Here is an 8,252-nt window from a genome sequence, read left to right on the forward strand (position 1 = left end):
ATAAACATCTATTGAGTGATTGACAGGTGCCAAATCTTGTGTTAAATTCTGAGAAAGAGATGACTAATACATAGTCTTATCCTCTAACAACTTTCAGTTTAGTGAGAGATGCAGGCTGTTAAACAAGCAGTTACAATACTGTGTAATAAGTATTATTTGACTACCTGGGAAAAAATCTAACCTAGACTGATTCACAGAAAGCTTCCTAAAAGGAGTAGCACTTAAGCTGAGTATTGAATGGGAATAGAATTTTGTCAAAAATAGAGTTGCAGGTAGCAGTAGCAATGGACGCTCTGGATCAAGTTGTAAAGCTCAAAATGAAAAGAGCCAAGAGATTCCTTGAAAAGAGAGAGCCGAAACTCAATGAAAACAATAAAAATGCCATGCTGATTAAAGGGGGAAATGCAAATGCAACAGTGATGCAAATACTTAAAGATGTGTGTGCACTGCAAAAACCATATGGTATACTGTATAAAAAGAAAAATATTACAAGATCTTTTGAGGATCAGACATCACTGGAATTCTTTTCAAAGAAGTCAGATTGTTCTTTATTGATATTTGGCTCCTATAAGAAGAAGCGGCTAAATAATCTAGTAATAGGTCGTATGTATGACTACCATGTGCTGGATCTCATTGAACTAGGTATTGAGAATTTTGTCTCTCTAAAAGACATTAAGAACAGTAAATGTTCTGAGGGAACAAAACCCATGCTAATATTTGCTAGTGATGATTCTGATGTAACAGAAGATCATAGAAGACTAAAAAGTCTTCTTATTGATTTGTTCAGAGGCCCCACAGTATCAAATATCTGCCTGGAGTATGTTCTGCACTTCACTGCACTAAATGGGAAGATTTACTTTCAAAACTATAAGCTGCTGTTGAAGAAATCTGGTTGCCGAACACCATGGATTGGAGATGAGACCCTTATTGGATCTGGTTCTGAGGAGGACACACCTGGCATTGGATGATCTTTATAAACTATCTATGAAAATGCCAAAAGCTCTCAAGCCAAAGAAGAAGAAAAATATCTCCCATGATACTTTGGGTAAAACTTATGGAAGGATTCATATGCAGAAGCAAGACCTAAGCAAACTATAAACCAGAAAAATGTAAGGGTTGAAGAAGCAACCTGCAGAAAGGATAACAGAAGACCAGGAGAAAAAGTCAAAAAGAATTTTAAACAATTGATGGAATGTAGCCAACCACTACTGCTTTACTGTGCTCTACTTAAGAGAATTATCAAGTGTCAATCCATTCAGAGTTTCGTATAAGATCTTATATATGTTTATAACATGATAATTTTACCATATAGTATTATGAACAGTAATATACTAGTATTAAGTGTAAAGTAAGCCTCTTACTTGAGACATTACACCCTCGTGTGCCATTTTCTCTTGTGATATCCCCTGCCCTCCACAAGTTCTTCTTTCTAATTGGGTGGATGGGTGGGTGAGAAGAGCTCTCCACAACCATTGGGATTTTTTTAAATTTCTGGCCTTAGCTAAAGAAAGCCACAGAAAGCAGAAATGACCCTCAGGAGCTATGTACACACTCTCAATATGAACTACCTGGAAAGTTAACCTCCTCTCCCAACATAGATCTACAACTTGATTTTTATTTTTTACTTTTCTATTATTTTTCCTGAAATCCTACCAGCTGACATTTGAGATTTTAAGCTCTGTGTCTGAAAATATATATCTCTGAGAGGGGAAAAAGCTTTTGTCAAATGAAGACAGGTCATTATAAACGGAGTAAGGAGTCCAAAAGCTCACAAGAGCTCAGACTACTTAAAGAGTTGTAAGTTACTAAGGAGGGCTACAGCCTTGGAGCATAAAATGCAATGAGTTTGGGAATGTTGAGCAGGAAGGAGATCAGCAGGAGCCAGTTCATGAAGGGCCACATATACCATGCTACAGAGGCCATTCTTCACCCTAAGGTGGTTAGAAGACACAGCTGCAAATTCCTTGACATTTCTCCCATGGTGGGGGTCTATATCCCCTCTCCTTGAAACTCAGCAGGCTTGTAACTGCTTCAACCAATAGAGTCATATGGAAATGGTGCTACATGACTTCTGAGGCTAGGCCATAAAACACCATGCAGCTTCCACTTTGTTCCCTAGAGCTCACACTTGTGGAGCCATGAGCCACCATGTAAAAAGACCAACCACCCTAAGACCATCATGCTTCAGGGGCCGCATGTATGAGCTCCAGCTGACAGCCCCAGCTGAGGCCAGCCTTCTGATCTTCCATGCAAAGTGCCATATTTGTGAGTGAAACCCATTACCAGCTTAATACCACTAACTGACCTCTGTTGATACCCCATGCAACAGAATGATCACCCAGCTGAGCCCTGCCTGAATTCCTAACCCAGAAATTATAAAATATAATAAAACGGTTGTTTTAAGCCACTGAGTTTTGGGGTCTCCTCTTAAGTAGCAATAGATAACCAGAAAAGAAAAGGAACATTGAAGGTTTTCAGGAGGGAAAGTGACATGATTAGATTTATTCTGGAAGGACCACTTAGGCTGCTGTGTGGGGAATGGATTAGGAAGTGAGAAGAATGAAGTAGAACAACTGTTTGGGCTACTGCAGTTGTACAGGTAAGTGATGACCAGGACAGTGACAGTAAGGTCAAGAGAGATGCTGACCTGATTAGAGATATATGTAGAAAGTAGAGGCAACAGAATTCAGTGACTGACTGATGGGTATATGAGAGAGAGAGGAGAGTCAAAAAAATTCCCAGTTTTCTGGCCCCGATGACTGGGTGGATGGTGGTACCGTGTGCTGACATGGAGAGACAGATGAGTTTCTTTTTGATGTGTTAGGTGAGATAGTGCAGGATTGGGTAGGCAACAGCTAGAGAACTCAGGAGGTCCATCTGGGCTGAAGAGCTGGATCTGAGAGCCATCCACTAAGGGATGGTGATCCATGAGAGGGGTAGAATGACCAGGGATCTCACTGGGAGGAATGAGAAGAGGGAAACAGGGCAGAACCACAGGGAGTGGCCAGGCTGAGAATGAGAAGGGAAAGAGCACACCCAGGTCCCTGAAATTTCTCTTGAGTGATTTCCCCCAAATTGCTTACCGCCTTCCTTCTGTCTCCTGTACCGTAGAAACCGTGGGGCTTTGAACATGGCAAGCACGGAGGCTACTGTGGGACTAGACTCTTCCACTGTCATTCACCAGATTTGCATAAGCCACTCCATGTTAATTTCTTTAATTTTTTAAATGCACTGCTTTATTCTCCTCTCTCCATTCCCTCCAGCCTGATTGTTTTCTTTTAAAATGTTCCTCATTTCTCTCTCATTTCATTTTCTTTCATCTGCAACCTGCTATTAAGGTTGTTTTCCCCACAGCTATTTTGACACCAAAGCAGCTTAATCTGTTCTCCTAATTAGCTTGTGATACATACACAGAGTCCAACATCTCCTGTACAATAGCATTCTCTCCAGTCGTCTCCATGACTCCCCACCTTCCTCTTTCTTCCCTGCTGTTTCACAGATCCTCCAGCCAGACCTTTCTCTCCATGTTTTTCCAAAGGCAGAAAAGCAGAGAAACTGCAGGGATGTGTTCTTACCCTCTGAAGTAATGTATCTGTTGCAGGTGGCTGATCTAGGGATATACAATGTAGCCAAGAACATGAGTTTTGGACTCCAGCAGACTGGAATTAAAAGGTACTAGTTTAGCTACTTGCCAGCCACATGGTCCTAGGCAAATAATAAACATTTTTTGAGCTTCTGTTTTTTCATCTGTAAAATGAAGATGATATCAATATATATACCTCAAAGGATTAAAAGAGAACTGTGTTGAGCTCCCAGCACAGAGCATGGCTCAAGGGAAGCACTCAATAGCCCATGACTGTTAATAATACATTATGCTAAGGAAGCCTTTTATTAAATTTGAGCTTTGGGGTTTGGTGCAAGGATTGTTCTTGAGATGAGAGAACCAGATGCTTTCCGAACTGGTACTGGGTGGCTTCCATGACCAGCTGCGGTCTCAGGAGCCACGTTCACTACCTGGAAATGTGTTGTGGTGCCTTCAGGCATGCTTCCCCCTTCAGATTGCAAAAAGCTGTCAGTGTCCTTCACATAGAGCTTTGGTCCACTTTAGGTTCCAAATTGCCACTTTGTTATAGTATTTCAGAGATGAGTGGATGAAAATGGACTTCAGCAACCATCTAGTCCAAAAATCAACCCTTACATGTGGGAGAAATAAATCATTCAGTTCAATGAACACCCAGTCTACCTCATATTCCAGCCCATTTTTTTTCATCCTAAGTCCCTCCTACTCAGACTCTAGGATGTCAGTACATTAAATTGGTCAGCAAATATTTAATGGCCCAGGAAACAGGCCAGGCAGTGGGAGTCACAATAATGAATCAAGTGGGCAAAAACATCTGATCTCATGGAACTTAATTCTAGTCTGGAAAGATAGACCATCAACAAATGAATGAGTGGTATAGAGAAAAATAAAGCAGATTCAGGCAGAGAGGGAGTGGGAGAAAGAGAGTCTTTCAGTTTATGTAGAGACATCAGAGAAGGCCTTGTTCACAAGGGCTTTGCACAGAAGCCTGGGGAGCAGGAAGGAGCGGTACCTGAGGAAGAGTGGTCCCAGGAAGAGGAAGGCAAAAAAGGAAAGACCCTAGGTGGAGATGTGCTGCAGACCAACAAGGAAATTAGCGTGTGCCATGGTATTATCAAAAGTGAAAGTGTAAGAGAGGTCAGAGACATAGTAGAAGACCAGATCAGGTAGGAACTTGTGAACCATGGCAGCAACTAGGGCTCTGAGAACAGTGGAAAGATAGGCAGTCAGTGTGGGCCGTGGCTATGAGAAGACTTAAGTTTTTCAAGGACCACCCTGGATGTGCTACTGAAAATAAACTGCACAGGTAGCAGGTAAAAGCAGGGAGGTCAGTTAGAAGGCTCCTACCTGATTATTATTCCAGGAGCGAGAGGATAGTGACTTGGACCAGGCGATGGCAGTGGAGGTGAGAAAGGGAAAACAGAACTCACTTGCTACAGGAAGACTCATCCTCTCTCCTCCCCTGTGTTTGCACCACTATTGCACTTTCACCTGTATTTTAAGTGTCTTCTACCTCCACTGATTCTGAGCTCCTTGAAGCAAGGACCATATTTCATGCATTTCTTTATTATTATTATTATTATACTTTAAGTTCTGGGGTACATGTGCAGAAATGTGCAGGTTTGTTACATAGGTATACACGTGCCATGGTGGTTTGCATTTCTATAACCTCAGAACTTAACCTGCTACTTACTGCATGGAACACAGTCCTAATAAAATGAACAAACAATTGCTATCCTCCTAACATGCCAGGTACCATAGGGGTGAATATGAATGGCCTGTGACCCTAGAGAATGCAGCACTGGAAATTTATGCTATCCAAGAGTGACTCTGCAGTCTGTGGTTCGTCGTTTTGCTGAGGCACAAACTTAAATTATTTTCTTGAAGACTTGTCTGTAAGAAAAAGACACCTCCCTGGTGATTGAGACCCAGTGACCACCCAGAATACACACCTCAATCCAACTTCGTTTTTCTCTCCTTTATTCTTAGTGGTATTTTTACCAGGGGGGTGTTTAGTGGGTTCACATATTTCAAGATCCACAAAGATCTCAAACCTGAAAACCAATAATTACTGCAAGATGCAGTTTCTACCTTCATCAGGCTCATATTTTAGTTGGGAGGCACACACTACAATAAAATATAAGTGGAATAATAAGATGGAAAATATGGAAAGAAGACAAGGAGGATATTTAATATATGGAAATAATTAATGTATTATACCATATCAATAGAAGTAAAAAACAAACACTATATGATTATCTCAATAGATGCAGGAAATGCATTTGGCAAAATCCAACAGCCTTTCATAATTAAAAACCTTCAACAAGTTACGAATGAAAGGTAAAATCCTCTACATGCTAAAAGGCATCTCTGAAAAACCCACAACTAGCATCATACTTAATGGTACAAAAACTGTATGCTTTCTTCCTAAGACCAGAAACAACAAAAGGGTATCCAGTTTCACCACTTTTATTCAACATTGTCTCAGATCTCCAACACAGAGCAATAAGGAAAGAAAGTGAATTAAAAGACATCCAGATTGTAAAAGAAAAACTAAAACTGTATTCACAGATGATATGATCTTAAAAATAGAAAATCCTAAGGAACCCACTAAAAAAATTCTAGAACTGATAAGTGAGTTCAGTAAGGTTGCAGAATATAAAATCAATATAAAAAATCAATTGTATTTCTACGCATTAGCAATGAACAATCCAAAAGTGAAATTACAAACAAAATTCCATTTAAAATAACATCAAAAAGAATAAAATGCTTAGAAATAAGGCTAACAAAAGAAGTACAAAACTTATACTCTGAAAACTATAAATTATTGCTGGAAGAAATAAAGATCTCAATAAATAGAAAGACATTCCCAGTTCATGGAACAGGAGACTTTATATTGTTAAGATGGCAAGACTCCCACGAATCAATCTACAAATTCAGTGCAATTTTTATCAAACTTCCAGATGGCTTCCTTTTAGAAATTGACAACATGATCTTAAAATTCATATATAAGAGACCCAGAATAGTTAAAACCCTCTTGAAAAAGAGAAATGAAATTGGAGGACTCACACATCTTGATTTCAAAACATACTACAAAGCTACAGTAATCATGATCATGTATTACTGAAATAAGAATGGACATATATAGATCAACAGAATAGAATTGAGAGTCTAAAAATAAATCCCTATGTTTGTGATCAATTAGTTTTCAACAAGGATTTGTGACAACTCAATGGGGAAAGAATAATATTTTCAACAAATAGTGCTGGGCCAACTGAATGGCCAATGCAAAAGAATGAAGTTGGACTCCTATGTCACATCATATGCAAAAAATAACTTGAAATGGATCAAATATCTAAATGTGAGAACCAAGACTATAAAAGTATTAGAAGAAAACATAGGGGGGTAAATCTTCATGACATTGGACTAGGCAATGGATTCTTAGATATGACACCACATGTGCAAGAAATAAAAGAAGAAAAATTAGACTAGGCACAGTGGTTCATACCTGTGATCCCAGCACTCTGGGAGGCCAAGGAGGGAGGATCACTTAAGCCCAGGAGCTCAAGACAAACTGGGAAACATGGCGAGACACCATCTCTACAAAAAAGTTAAAATTTAGCCAGGCATTGTGGTATATGCCTGTAGTCTCAGCTACTTGGGAGGCTGAGACAGGAAGACTGCTTGAGCCCAGAAGGTCAAGGTTGCAGTGAGCCATGATTATGCCACTGCACTCCAGCCTGAGCTACAGAGCAAGACCCTGTCTCAAAAATAAAAATAAAAAATAAAGAAAGGCAAAAAATAGACATTGGGCTTCTTCAAAAACGTTTTTGCTTCAGGGGACACTATCAAGAAAGTGATAGACAACCCATGGAATGGGAGAAAATATTTGCAAACTGTATCTGATGGGGAATTTGTATCTAAAATACATAAAAGCACACAATAATTTTTTAAGAAACCAGATGACTCAGTCAAAATGGGCAAAAAAAAAAAAAAATCTGAACAGTCATTTCTCCAAAGAAGATGGCCAGTTAGCACATTTTAAAAGAGGCTCAGCATTGTTAATCATCAGGCAAATGCACCAGGTTAATCACCATGGAATACCACTTTGTAGCCAGTTGAATAGCTGTAATCAAAAAGTCAGATTATAATAAGGTTGGTGAGGATGTGAAGAAATAAAAATCCTCATATATTTCTGCTGGGAATGTAAGATGGTGCAACCACTATGGAAAACCATCTAGAAGTTTTTCAAAAAGTTAAATGTATGGTTACCATTCCAGCAGTTCTACTCCTAGGTATACACCCAACAGAAATGAAAACGTGTGTCCGTACAAAAAGTTTTACATGAATGTTTATAGCAGCATAGAGAAATGGTTGGGGGAAGAAAAAACCCTATATGTCCATCAGCTGATGAATGTATAAACAAAATGTGGTATCTCCATAAAATGGAATAGTATTCAATCATTAAAAGGAAGGAAGTACATGGATGAAGGTACTTCATTCATGTATGAATCTTAAAGACATTATGCTAAGTGAAAGAAACTGCTCATAAAAGAGCACATACTATATAATTTTATTTACATTAAATGTCCAGAACAGGCAAATATGTAAAGACAGAAAGTAGACTGGTGGTTGTTTAGGGTTAAGTGAGATGGGAAATTGGGATATGATA

The 8,252-nt window shown here is 39.3% G+C and overlaps 1 pseudogene; it reads left to right on the forward strand.

The window, feature by feature from the left end:
* The first annotated feature begins 284 nt into the window (after window positions 1–284).
* LOC105705898 (ribosome production factor 2 homolog) lies at window positions 285–1,188 on the forward strand (annotated as a pseudogene).
* Window positions 1,189–8,252: the final 7,064 nt, after the last annotated feature.

The sequence above is a fragment of the Aotus nancymaae genome, unplaced genomic scaffold (assembly GCF_030222135.1).
Source record: "Aotus nancymaae isolate 86718 unplaced genomic scaffold, 86718_ANA_hifiasm-v0.15.2.pri h1tg000064l_1, whole genome shotgun sequence".
Taxonomy (NCBI): Eukaryota; Metazoa; Chordata; class Mammalia; order Primates; family Aotidae; genus Aotus; species Aotus nancymaae.